This window comes from Oncorhynchus tshawytscha, linkage group LG04, assembly GCF_018296145.1.
Source record: "Oncorhynchus tshawytscha isolate Ot180627B linkage group LG04, Otsh_v2.0, whole genome shotgun sequence".
Classification (NCBI taxonomy): domain Eukaryota; kingdom Metazoa; phylum Chordata; class Actinopteri; order Salmoniformes; family Salmonidae; genus Oncorhynchus; species Oncorhynchus tshawytscha.
The window spans coordinates 10,032,717-10,047,477 of record NC_056432.1 but is presented as its reverse complement, the minus strand read 5'-3'; positions in this window follow the sequence as shown (position 1 = coordinate 10,047,477).

Genomic DNA, 14,761 nt, shown 5'->3' with positions numbered 1-14,761 from the left:
CTTTATTGATTCTGTTCATTTACAATGATTTTGATATACAGTGATTGCTCTCCCCAGTATGGATATGAGAAGGATGTTATTGCCCCTGAATAAATCCACTGGTGGCATTTATGGATGAACGGAAGCTTGATTTAATTTAGCAGCCATTTTCTATTGATTCACTGCAGACAAACCTGTGTTATTGACAGAAGCGGGTGTCAAAATGCATCACTCACACTAGTGCCTAGAGCTCTGCTGCAAATATAAGGTATGTCCCAAATTTAACCCTATTCCCCATACAGTGAACTACACCCTGGTCAAAAGTAGTGCACTATATATGGAATAGGGGGACATTTAGGACCCCCATAGTCGGGTGATTCTCATGAAACCGTGGCAGTATCAAATTAGAGTTAGAAAACAGTGACGCATCTGCAACAATCAGCTGTCATTCTGAAGACTAAGATGTCTAGTGTCTTATTTTAAATACATTTTCACCCCAAATTCTCATTGCTGTAGTTTGTCCATAAATCATAAAAATTGTATACTAGTTGAGGTTTATATGAAACTATCATATTTATTACTTATAAATAAACAGTGTCTGTGGACATGTCTCTCATTACAGTAATACTTTTTCAAGTTGTTATAAAAACTTTTCATAACGTTTTATTCACCCATGATGCATCATCTAGTTGAGTAGTCCTTAGATCTAGTTGAGTAGTCCTTAGATCTAGTTGAGTAGTCCTTAGATCTAGTTGAGTAGTCCTTAGATCTAGTTGAGTAGTCCTTAGATCTAGTTGAGTAGTCCTTAGATCTAGTTGAGTAGTCCTTAGATCTAGTTGAGTAGTCCTTAGATCTAGTTGAGTAGTCCTTAGATCTAGTTGAGTAGTCCTTAGATCTAGTTGAGTAGTCCTTAGATCTAGTTGAGTAGTCCTTAGATCTAGTTGAGTAGTCCTTAGATCTAGTTGAGTAGTCCTTAGATCTAGTTGAGTAGTCCTTAGATCTAGTTGAGTAGTCCTTAGATCTAGTTGAGTAGTCCTTAGATCTAGTTGAGTAGTCCTTAGATCTAGTTGAGTAGTCCTTAGATGAGCACAAGTTCATTTCATTTCTTTATGTATATGCCTTCAGAATGAGGATCTTATTCTCAAACACACAAACAGGCTTTAGTGATGTCGTCAATTGTTTGCTGACTCACAATGTCTGTCTCCTATTACTTACAGATTGAGCCTCTCATTACCAAAACACACATTTCTCATTACCGAATAATTTCTAGGTCCGTTTTGGTAATGAGAACCTTCATTTTGGTAATGATGATAATTTCTAATGTATAGTCAATGGGTGTGCTGCGTTGGTAACTTGTATTATTTACTAGGACCACTGCTTACTGTAAGGAGTATGATAGGAGACAGAGAGCTGGTTTCATGCGCAGGGCGCAGCAACTGTTTATTTAGTAAAGGACCACAGAAGGTCATACACAGGGGGGTCCAAAAAGGTAACAGTACAGGCAGGGAATAAGGCTAATAATGTAGTCCGGGAGATCAGGCAAGAGGCCTTACAGGCAAAATTACAGGCAGGGAATAAGCAAAAAACATAGTTAGTGAGGATGGCCAAAAACTACAATACACAGGAGGACTAATATGGACAAAAACAGCTCCGACTAGAGCTGTGTATCAAAACAAACAATACCTCACAATGATGGGGTGCAAAGAACTGAACTAAATAGTGTGTGTAAACGACCTACAGGTGTGTGAACAGCTGATCATAATTCAGGTGATTGGGATCTGGAGAGTGAGCTGTGTTCAGGGGATCTATGTGTTTGAGAGTGTGAATTGGAAAGTGGGCTGGAGAGTGAGCTGTGTTCAGGGGATCTATGTGTTTGAGAGTATGAGCTGGAAGCAGACGTTACACTTGAACATACTTTTTTACTTTTTTAACTTACTTTTTTTTTTTTTAAACATCAGTTATTTTAGGGGTAGGGGGTAGGGTTTGTCAGGAAATATGGGTGTTTAACCCCATTTAATTCACTTCAAGACACAATCTGAAGTTTGTGTTTCCACAAAGAGCAACCCCACCACTTTACGGAGGACATCCCTCATTTTGACACGTTCACCTGTTGTAGCACCTACCTTTACTGTTTGATCCCAAGACAGTTTTTGGTCTGTATCCCACATGGTTAGATATTTTACAGGAATATCATGTTTTACCATTTGCCCATAGGATCCCATTCAGTCGTCCTGACGCATCAATATTACCTGTAAAGACCTTGCAAGTGACTACAAATGCACTTTGTAGTTATATTATAGCATTAAACTTATGCTATAATTAAAGGGTATTTTAGTCAATTGCATTATTTTAGTATTATGCAAGTCATTCGGGATTAACAAATGACAAAGTTTAATGAGGTATTTGGTTACTGAATCTCTAATAGAGCTCAGTACAGTTTTTTTAATTGCAAACTATGCAACACTCATTACCGAAACATGCATTCTCATCTCTGAAACCTGGTTATCATTACCGTAATGCAGCAGGGTTTAGGAAATATTAATCTGATATTTATGCCTTTTTTCCCCCTCATCCAAATATGTGTACATTATAATAATATGTACAGTGCCTTCAGAAAGTATTTACACCCCTTGACTTTTTGCACATTTTGTTGTGTTGCAGAGAGGGATTAAAATGTGTGTAATTGTTATTTTACTTGAACAATCTACACAAAATACTTTGTAATGTCAAAGTGGAAGAAAAAAAAGTATGAAAAATGAAACACTAATATATACAGTGCCTTCAGGAAGTTTTCAGACCCCTTGACTTTTCCACATTTTGTTGGGTTACAGCCTTATTCTAAAATGGATTAAATTGTTTTTTTCTTCCCCCCTCACAATAACACACAATAACCCATAACGACAAAGCAAAAACAGGTTTATATAAATGTTTGCTAACTTGTATTTAAAACCCCCCTGGAAATATCACATTTACCACATTTATAAATATCACATTTATATCACAAGTATTCAGACCATTTACTCAGTGCTTTGTTGAAGGGCCTTTGGCAGCGATTACAGCCTAGAGTCTTCTTGGGTATGATGCTACAAGCTTGGCACACTTGTATTTGGTGCCCATTCTTCTCTGCAGATCCTCTCAAGCTCTGAATGGGGAGCGTTGCTGCACAGCCATTTTCAGGTCTCTCCAGAGATGTTTGATCGGGTTCACGTCCAGACTCTGTGCTTAGGGTCGTTGTCCTGTTGGAAGGTGAACCTTCGCCCCAGTCTGAGGTCCTGAGTGCTCTGGAGAAGGACCTTTTTGCAGTATTACTTTAATGTAAACAGCAAGCAGGATGCATGTTTTGGAATATTTTTGTGTGGGGTACAGAGATGAGGTAGTCAATTCAAAAGTAATGTTAATTAAACACTATTATTGCGCACACAGTGAGTTCATGAAACTTATTATGTGACTTGTTAAGCACATTGTTACTCCGGACCTTATTCAGGCTTACCATAACATAGGGCTTGAATAGTTATTGACTCAAGACATTTCAGTTTTTTGTTTTTTAATTCATTTGCAAACATTTTTAAAAACAATTCCACTTTGACATTATCGGGTATTGTGTGTAGGCCAGTGACAAAGAAATCTAAATGTAATCCATTTTAAATGTAGGCTGTTAACACAACAAAATGTGCCAAGGGGTGTGAATACTTTCTGAAGGTACTGTATAAACAAGTAATTATGACAAAAACAAGATTCAGAAAAGGTTATGTGTTGCGGTAATGAGATACATTCCAAAATAAATGTTACTAATTTACTTTTAAATATATTTATTTTCAGTGTTATGTTTAACTCATGCCTTTTCATGCGATGAGCAATGTCAAAAAAATATCAGAAATGGATTTGTTTATTCATTTATTTACACCTGCATATTTATACCTGCGTATTTACACCTGCGTTTTTACACCTGCGTTTTTACACCTGCGTATTTACCCCTGCGTTTTTACACCTGCGTATTTACACCTGCGTTTTTACACCTGCATATTTACCCCTGCGTTTTTACACCTGCGTATTTACACCTGCGTTTTTACACCTGCATATTTACCCCTGCATATTTACACCTGCGTATTTACACCTGCGTTTTTACACCTGCGTTTTTACACCTGCGTATTTACACCTGCGTTTTTACACCTGCACACCTGCGTTTTTACACCTGCGTTTTTACACCTGCATATTTACACCTGCATATTTACACCTGCGTTTTTACACCTGCGTATTTACACCTGCGTATTTACACCTGCGTTTTTACACCTGCGTTTTTACACCTGCGTATTTACCCCTGCATATTTACACCTGCGTATTTACACCTGCGTTTTTACACCTGCGTATTTACCCCTGCATATTTACACCTGCGTTTTTACACCTGCGTTTTTACACCTGCGTATTTACCCCTGCATATTTACACCTGCGTATTTACACCTGCGTTTTTACACCTGCGTATTTACCCTGCATATTTACACCTGCGTATTTACACCTGCGTTTTTACACCTGCATATTTACACCTGCATATTTACACCTGCGTTTTACACCTGCGTATTTACCCCTGCGTTTTTACACCTGCGTATTTACCCCTGCATATTTACACCTGCGTTTTTACACCTGCGTTTTTACCCCTGCGTTTTTACACCTGCGTATTTACACCTGCGTTTTTACACCTGCATATTTACACCTGCGTATTTACACCTGCGTTTTTACACCTGCATATTTACACCTGCGTTTTTACACCTGCGTATTTACCCCTTGCGTTTTGTTATTTCTTGTGTTGCCTTGAAAGCTGTAGTCATTTCATCTCATTTACTTCAACTTAATGTCTGTCATGCTATGGTGATGACTTTAGTGTGCACACCAATACTTGCCTCACTACTAGTAGATTTGCTGCAATTGCTGTTACTTGGTTGCTGGTACTCGGTTATGAGCTATTGAAGTGTTGTCAGTTACAGTAAAAAACTTGAGACGGTGTAAAAGACGTCACACTGCTTGCTTAGCGAGTACCACTTCCCTCGGATTCAGTTCATACCTAGGCTAGAACCCAGGACCTCTGCCTCGCAAAACACACGGGACCGCCCTCCTGAGACATCTTACCCAGGCAGTCGCGCCAACAAAAAGCACTTCAGGCTGAGGAGTGAGCATAGTCTACTTAGTATAGTTTCATAAGTGTCGCTGCTCTGGCATGTGCAGGCTATAACAGGGTTACAGGTTACATATTACATGTTTTAATCATCAATATGATTAAACTATTTATATTTCCTATTAATATATGTCTAATAAATCACTATGTGTGTTTATTTCATGAAAATAACTCAAAATATATGTTTCATTATTTATTCTCCTGAGCCTCCTTTTTCTATTGAAATGCTCAGTTTGATCATCTAGGCATGTTAATATAAATGTAAATATATTTACATACACAGCCCTGATTGGCGGATAGGATCGTGTAGACCAGAGGTACTCAACTCTTACCCTACTATGTCCAGAGCCTGCTGGTTTTCTGTTCTAACTTATAATTAATTGCACATGCCTAGTGTCCCAGGTCTAAATCCGTCCCTGAGTAGAGGGGAACAATGACTCGTGTCCCAGGTATAAATCAGTCCCTGAGTAGAGGGGAACAATGACTAGTGTCCCAGGTCTAAATCAGTCCCTGAGTAGAGGGGAACAATGACTCGTGTCCCAGGTCTAAATCAGTCCCTGAGTAGAGGGGAACAATGACTAGTGTCCCAGGTCTAAATCAGTCCCTGAGTAGAGGGGAACAATGACTCGTGTCCCAGGTCTAAATCAGTCCCTGAGTAGAGGGGAACAATGACTCGTGTCCCAGGTCTAAATCAGTCCCTGAGTAGAGGGGAACAATGACTAGTGTCCCAGGTCTAAATCAGTCCCTGAGTAGAGGGGAACAATGACTAGTGTCCCAGGTCTAAATCAGTCCCTGAGTAGAGGGGAACAATGACTCGTGTCCCAGGTCTAAATCAGTCCCTGAGTAGAGGGGAACAATGACTCGTGTCCCAGGTCTAAATCAGTCCCTGAGTAGAGGGGAACAATGACTCGTGTCCCAGGTCTAAATCAGTCCCTGAGTAGAGGGGAACAATGACTAGTGTCCCAGGTCTAAATCAGTCCCTGAGTAGAGGGGAACAATGACTAGTGTCCCAGGTCTAAATCAGTCCCTGAGCAGAGGGGAACAATGACTAGTGTCCCAGGTCTAAATCAGTCCCTGAGTAGAGGGGAACAATGACTAGTGTCCCAGGTCTAAATCAGTCCCTGAGTAGAGGGGAACAATGACTAGTGTCCCAGGTCTAAATCAGTCCCTGAGTAGAGGGGAACAATGACTCGTGTCCCAGGTCTAAATCAGTCCCTGAGTAGAGGGGAACAATGACTCGTGTCCCAGATCTAAATCAGTCCCTGAGTAGAGGGGAACAATGACTCGTGTCCCAGGTCTAAATCAGTCCCTGAGCAGAGGGGAACAATGACTAGTGTCCCAGGTCTAAATCAGTCCCTGAGTAGAGGGGAACAATGACTAGTGTCCCAGGTCTAAATCAGTCCCTGAGTAGAGGGGAACAATGACTCGTGTCCCAGGTCTAAATCAGTCCCTGAGTAGAGGGGAACAATGACTAGTGTCCCAGGTCTAAATCAGTCCCTGAGTAGAGGGGAACAATGACTAGTGTCCCAGGTCTAAATCAGTCCCTGAGTAGAGGGGAACAATGACTCGTGTCCCAGGTCTAAATCAGTCCCTGAGTAGAGGGGAACAATGACTAGTGTCCCAGGTCTAAATCAGTCCCTGAGTAGAAGGGAACAATGACTAGTGTCCCAGGTCTAAATCAGTCCCTGAGCAGAGGGGAACAATGACTAGTGTCCCAGGTCTAAATCAGTCCCTGAGTAGAGGGGAACAATGACTAGTGTCCCAGGTCTAAATCAGTCCCTGAGCAGAGGGGAACAATGACTAGTGTCCTAGGTCTAAATCAGTCCCTGAGTAGAGGGGAACAATGACTAGTGTCCCAGGTCTAAATCAGTCCCTGAGTAGAGGGGAACAATGAAAAAATGCAGTGGAACTGGCTTCGAGGATACATATGCAAATAAAAGATGACTGGTCATTGTTCAGAATAATCAGATCAGATTGTGATGTTATGCTATGGGCCAAAAACTCCATCCCACTTGAACAGGTTGAAATTACAGGTGTTTTTTTTTTTTTAAAGCTCTTACACTGAAAGGGCATTATCATAGGTTTCACAATTTCAGAGTGTTATTTGGACTTCATAGTGTGGAAATACCATAAAAGAAAATAACAGGAAAATCATGTTTTTGACTGTTTTAACATTTCAACGACAGAACTGAAGCAAGGAGTGCAAAGTCGTAGACCAATAAGGAACCAGCAAGGAGCTTATTTTTCATGCACGGCCCATACAATTACAGAGAGGAGCATGGAGATAGAGGGATGGGGGAATTTATTCCCACCAAAATTAATTGCTTTTTTTGCGCAGATGATTGCTTTTGCAAATGACCATTGTAGAAATAACACACAGGAGAGAGTAGCTAAATTACATGTAAATGACGCCCTCAGACATTGGATAAGAATGATCTACATTACCAAGATGCTGACCTACACAAATATGCTCCAAGGAAGAGGTGGGACATTTTAGATTACGGTTATCCTGGAAATACGGTGTCATAAAATCTACAAAAACAGAGTAAAACACCAGCAATGTATAGTGAGATTAATAGAAAAACTAATGTATAACATAAAAAAATGCACCAATTATTTGTACGTAGATATAATCGAAAATGCTTGTTGTTATGGTAGAAGTCACAACGTCAGGAGTTTTTAGTTGCCATCATAACACATCCTTATGCCACTGTTCTAACACAACTTGGCCCCGTCTGTGTGGGTTAGTTGCCTTTGTTAAATAAAACAAACATTTGCCCATACCCAATGATGTACAGTGCCTTCGGAAAGCATTCAGACCACTTGACTAATTTAAACACTTTGTTAAGTTACAGCCGTATTCTAAAACGGATTAAATAGATGTTTTTCACCCCACTCATCAACCTACCCCATAATGACGAATCAAATCAAACTTTGACACATGCGCCGAATACAACAAGTATAGATCTTACCATGAAATGTTTACTTACAAGCCCTTAAACCAACAGTGCAGTTCAAGAAGAGTTAAGAAAATATTGACCAATTAAACTAAAGTAAAAAAATAAAAAGTATAAAAAGTAACACAATAAAATAGCAATAATTAGGCTATACACAGGGGGTACCGGTACTGAGTCAGTGTGCGGGGGTACAGGTTAGTTGAGGTCATTTGTACATGTAGGTAGGGGTCAAGTGACTATACATAGATAATAAACAGCGAGTAGCAGCAGTGTAAAAACAAATGGGGGGGTCAATATAAATAGTCTGGTGGACATTTTTTATTAACTGTTCAGCAGCCGTATGGCTTGGGGGGGTAGAAGCTGTTAAGAAGCCTTTTGGACCTAGACTTGGCGCTCCGGTACCGCTTGCCGTGCGGTAGCAGAGAAAACAGTCAGTGACTTGGGTGACTGGAGTTTCTGACAATTTTATGGGCTTTCCTTGGACACCATCTATCGTATAGGTCCTGGATGGCAGGAAGCTTGGCCCCAGTGATGTACTGGGCCGTATGCACCACCCTTTGTAGCGCCTTACGGTCAGATGCCGAGCAGTTGCCATACCAGGCGGTGATGAACCGGTCAGGATGCTCTTGATGGTGCAGCTGTGGAACGTTTTGAGGATCTGGGGACCCATGCCAAATATTTTCAGTCTCCTGACAATGCTAATTTATTTAAAAAAATATCACATTTACATACATTTTGAGACCCTTTAATCAGTACTTAACTCAGTACCCTTTACTCAGGGGCTCCCGAGTGGCGCAGCGGTCTAAGGCACTGCATCTCAGTGCTGAATATGTCATTACAGACCCTGGTTCAATTCAAGGGTGTATCACAACCGCCTGTAATTCGGAGTCCCATAGGGCGGTGCACAATTGGCCCAGCATCGTCCGGGTTATGGTTTGGCCGGAGTAGTCCATCCTTGTAAAACAGAATTTTGTTTTAAACTGACTTGCCTAGTTAAATAACAGATAAAATAACCAAAAAAACTTTGTTGAAGCACCTTTGGCAGCGATTACAGCCTTGAGTCTTCTTGGGTATGACACTACAAGCTTGGCACACCTCTATTTGGGGAGTTACTCCCATTCTTCTCTGCAGATCATCTCAAGCTTTGTCAGGTTGGATGGGGAGTGTTGCTGCACAGTTATTTTGTTCGATCGGGTTTATATCTGGGCTCTGGCTGGGCCACTCAAGGACATTCAGAGACTTGTTCCAAAGCCACTCCTGCAGTGACTTGGCTGTGTGCTTACGGTTGTTGTCCCGTTGGAAGGTGAACCTTCGCCCCAGTCTGAGGTCTTGACCGCTCCCGGGCAGATTTTCTAGTCTCCCAGTCCCTACCGCTGAGAAACATCCCCACAGCATGATGCTGCCACCATGCTTCACCGTAGGGATGGTGCCAGGTTTTCTCCAGACGTGATGGTTGGCATTCAGGCCAAAGAGTTCAATCTTGGTTTCATCTGACCAGAGAATCTTGTTTTCATGGTCTGAGAGTCTTTTGATGCCCTTTGGCAAACTCCAAGCGGGCTGTCATGTGCCTGTGCTTCTGTCTGGCCACTCTACCATAAAAGCCTGCTTGGTGGAGTGCTGCAGAGATGGTTGTTCTTCTGGTAGGTTCTCCCATCTCCACAGAGGAACTCTGGAGCTCTACCTGAGTGACCATCAGGTTCTTGGTCACCTCCCTGACCACGGCCCTTCTCCCTCGATTGCTCAGTTTGGCAGGGTGGCCAGCTCTAGGAAGAGTCTTGGTGGTTCCAAACTTCTTCCATTTAAGAATGATGGAGGCCACTGTGTTCTTGGGGACCTTCAATGCTCCTGAAATGTTTTGGTACCCTTCCCCAGGTTTGGTACCCTTCCCCCTCAAGTTTGAGTCTCATAGCAAAAGGTCTGAATAATTATGTAAATAAGTTATTTCTGTTTTTATTTTTTCAACAGATTTCTAAAGACCTGTTTTTGCTTTGTTATTGTGGGGTATTGTGTGTAGATTACTGATGATTTCATTTTATTTCATCCATTTTAGAATAATACAAAATGTGGAAAAAGTCAAGCGGTCTGAATACTTTCCAAAGGCACTGTAAGTAAACCTTGGATTGCTGATGCTATGTATTGGCCAATGAGAGGCTTTGAAGCCACCGGTCGGCCATCTTGTCACTCCCCAGAAGAAGCAGTCCTCCATAGGAATTAATGGAATTCTACAGTCCTCCATAGGAATTAATGGAATTCTACAGTCGTCCATAGGAATGAATGGAATTCTACAGTCCTCCATAGGAATTAATGACATTTTATAGTATTTCAAGAAAATATATTTGGTTTCAATAAATATATTTTTCAAAGACAAAATTATATTTTTCATTATTTTTGTAGTGGGGAGGACTGTAACAGTAGTAATTCTTAAAAAGTATATATCTATAATGTTAGCCTACAAAATATAATTTAAAACTATGCATTAAGATGTCTGTACCAGAATAAATGTGTCCAAAACAAATGTAGACATTAATACACTGAACAAAATTATAAAGGCAACATGTAATGTGTTGGTTCCATGTTTTATGAGCTGAAAAAAAGATCATAGACGTTTTCAATATGCACAATTGATGTATTTCTCTCAAATTTTGTGCAAACATTTGTTTACATCCATGTTAGTGAGCATTTCTCCCTTGCCAAGATAATCCATTCACCTGACAGGTGTGGCATATCAAGAAGCTGATTAAACAGCATGATCATTACACAGGTGGACCTTGTGTCAGGGACAATAAAAGGCCACTGGCACGCTGGAGAAGAATGCTGTTTACGGATGAATCCTGGTTTCAACTGTGCAGGGCAGATGGCAGACAGAGTGTATGGTGTTGTGTGGGCAAACGTTTTGCTGATGTCAACGTTGTGAACAGAGTACCCAATGGTTGCGTTTATATTTTTGTTTATCTCTATAGCTTCCTAAAGATATTTGTTTATTTTGGTGGGTGAGTGCCAAGATGGAGTCACGGAGGCTTCAAAACAGCGCCCCCTGTCAGTCACATAGTGTATATATAAATAATTGACAATACCTCTTCGCACAATACAAAAGACATTTTAAAGATGTGTAAGCCACATACAGTATCAGTGTTTTAGCTGTCTACTAGTACAAATGTATTTGTAGAGGTCCCCTGTTTCATCTTCATGCAGTTCACGACTACCAAGCTTTAACACCTATCAAACACCACAGCAAAGGATACACAACGTTGTTGTTTCAGTATCAGAGGCAAGATGTCAGCTTGTGATGTGACATAATGGTGCACTGTGTTATGAGCAAAATAAATGTACTGCTCTAAGAACGGAAAAGTGTATGGAAATATTTTGCTGGAGAATTGTGGTGTGTCTCTGCAGAGCCTGAGTCATTCATCATCTTCCCTGAGACATCTGTGGGCCGATACGCCACCGTTCCTGGAGATGGTGAACGGACGAGCACGCAGATAAGGAAGGAGGAACCCGGGAGATATGAGAGTTATATTGAGATATGAGATGAATGGGTCCCCTCTCAGGATGGGAGGGACAGGAGAAAGTAGACATAGACCCAGGTTGGTTGGTTTGCCAGGGCTCACTTGACTAGTGGCTTATCTCCTCTTCCTGTTTCTGTATAGCTCAGGAGTGATATTAGCCTGATTACAGATCTGTTTGTGCTAAACAAAGTGTTTGGCATGACAATGAGTGACAAGTAGTTGACATGATAGCACAAAACAAATCTTGGACCAGGCTAGTGAGATGTAGCCTACAGCCTTGAACATAGGATTCATTTGATATCCATTGATTGTTATACTATGACTTCAGAACTCCATTGATTGTTATACTATGACTTCAGAACTCCATTGATTGTTATACTATGACTTCAGAACTCCATTGATTGTTATACTATGACTTCAGAACTCCATTGATTGTTATACTATGACTTCAGAACTCCATTGATTGTTATAGTATGACTTCAGAACTCCATTGATTGTTATACTATGACTTCAGAACTCCATTGATTGTTATACTATGACTTCAGAACTCCATTGATTGTTATAGTATGACTTCAGAACTCCATTGATTGTTATACTATGACTTCAGAACTCCATTGATTGTTATACTATGACTTCAGAACTCCATTGATTGTTATAGTATGACTTCAGAACTCCATTGATTGTTATACTATGACTTCAGAACTCCATTGATTGTTATACTATGACTTCAGAACTCCATTGATTGTTATACTATGACTTCAGAACTCCATTGATTGTTATACTATGACTTCAGAACTCCATTGATTGTTATACTATGACTTCAGAACTCCATTGATTGTTATAGTATGACTTCAGAACTCCATTGATTGTTATACTATGACTTCAGAACTCCATTGATTGTTATACTATGACTTCAGAACTCCATTGATTGAAATGGTGTTCCCAATGTTGAATCTTCACACGTACAATACTGATTTCAGTTTGAATGTTGCTGACAAAGTCATAAATCAAGTACGAATTCCTCAAAGTGTACATTTGTAAGATACTTAGCAACATTACACACAGTACCTTTAAACATGGTCAACAACATTTACTTTTAATTAACAGAAGTCAACAATGAATATTCAAACTTTTGGGCTCTGTGATATAAGATAATTGCTGCACAATCAGTACAGTATCCAGAAGGGCTGTGTATATTACTCTATTTGAATATATTTAAAGCCATTGCAATTTGACAAAAAATTGGCCTGCTCTATCAAACTCATCCAATCTGACTGAAGACACAGTAATATATATTCTATCAGAGACATTCAATTCTCTTTTGAAAGATCAGTGGGAAGTTGATTTTGACCTATACGGTGCCTTCAGAAAGTATTCATACCCTTTGATTTCTTCCACATTTTGTTGTGTTACCGCCTGGATGCAGACACTACCCCATAATGGCAAAGTGAAACATTTTCTTCAATATTTTTGTAAATGTATGGAAAATGAAAATGAAATATCTCATTGACGTAAGTATTCAAACCCCTGAGTCAATACTACATATTAGAATCCCCTTTGGAAGTCGTTACAGCCGGGAGTCTTTCCGGGTAAGTCCCGAAGAGCGTTGCACACCTGGATTGTACAATATTTGAGCATCATTCCTTTCAAAATTCTTCAATCTCAATCAAATTGTCCTCCCGAGTGGCGTAGTAATCTAAGGCACTGCAACACAATGCTAACTGAGCCACTAGAGATTCTGGGTTCAAGTCCAGGCTCTGTTGTAGCCGGCCGTGACCGGGAGACCTATGGGGGGGGTGGACAATTGTCCCATCGCTGTCTGGGGTCGGCTGGCAGGGATGTCCCATTGTGCACTAGCGACTCCTGTGGCTGGCTGGGTGCAGTGCATGCTGACACGGTCGCCAGGTGTATGTTTTTCTTCCGACACATTGGTGCTTCTGGGTTATGTGGGCAACGTGTCAAGAAGCTTGGTTGGGTTGTGTTTCGGAGGACACTCGCCTCTCCCGAGTCTGTACGGGAGTTGCAGCGATGAGACAAGACTGTCATTACTACCAATTGGATTCCACGAAATTGGGGAGAAAATTGGGTAAAATTTGTTGTTGATCATTGTTAGACAACCTTTTTTCAGATTTTCAAGCAGATTTAAGTCAAAACTGTGCCAATCAGGAATGTTCACTGTCTTCTTGGTCAGCAACTCCTGTGTATATTTGGCCATGGCCGTGTTTTAGGTTGTCTTTCTGAAAGTTAAATTCATCTCCCAGTTTCTTTCAGAGAGCAGACTGAACTAAGTTTTCCTCTAGTATTTTGCCTGTGCTTAGCTCAATTCCATTAATTGTTTTATCTTGAAAAACTCCCCAGTCCTTAACAATTACAAGCATACCCAAAACATGATGCAGCCACCACTGTTCTTGAGAATATGGAGAATGGTACTCAGTAATGTGTTGTATTGGATTTGCCCCAGACATAACACTTTGTATTCAGGAAATGGGGGGGCAATATTACTTTAGTGCCTTGATACAAACAGGACGCATGTTTTGGAATGTTTCCTTCTTTTAACTCTGTCAATTTGGTTAATATTGTGGAGTAACAATGATGTTGTTGATCCATCTTTAGTTTTCTTCTATCACCGCCATTAAACTCTGTAGCTGTTTTAAAGTCACTCGTGGTGTAATCCCTGAGCGGTTTCCTTCCTCTCTGGCAACTGAGTTAGGAAGGACGCTTGTATGTTTGTAGTGACTGGGTGTATTGATATAACATCCAAAGTGTAATGAATAACTTCACCATGCTCAAAGGGATATTCAATGTCTACTTTTTCTATTTGACCCATCTACCAATAGTATTACAAGAGCGTCAAGCCGACGGCGTGTGTAAATGAACTGCGTCTCTCAGAATGAAATACAGATATCACATCAAATCCACGTTTATTTGTCATATGCACAGGATACTTCAAGGTGTACACAGTACAATGAAATGTTTACCCGTGGGCTCTCTTCTCAAACAGATACATGTCTCTCAATCCCTGGTGCTGTTTAGACCGATTCTGACTTTATATGTCAATAAAATCTGGTATAGCTGAGTTACCTTCTGCAAACTGTCATTGAACAACTAAATGGGAGCTAAAATATCAGGAGAATAGTCAGTCTGGTAATACC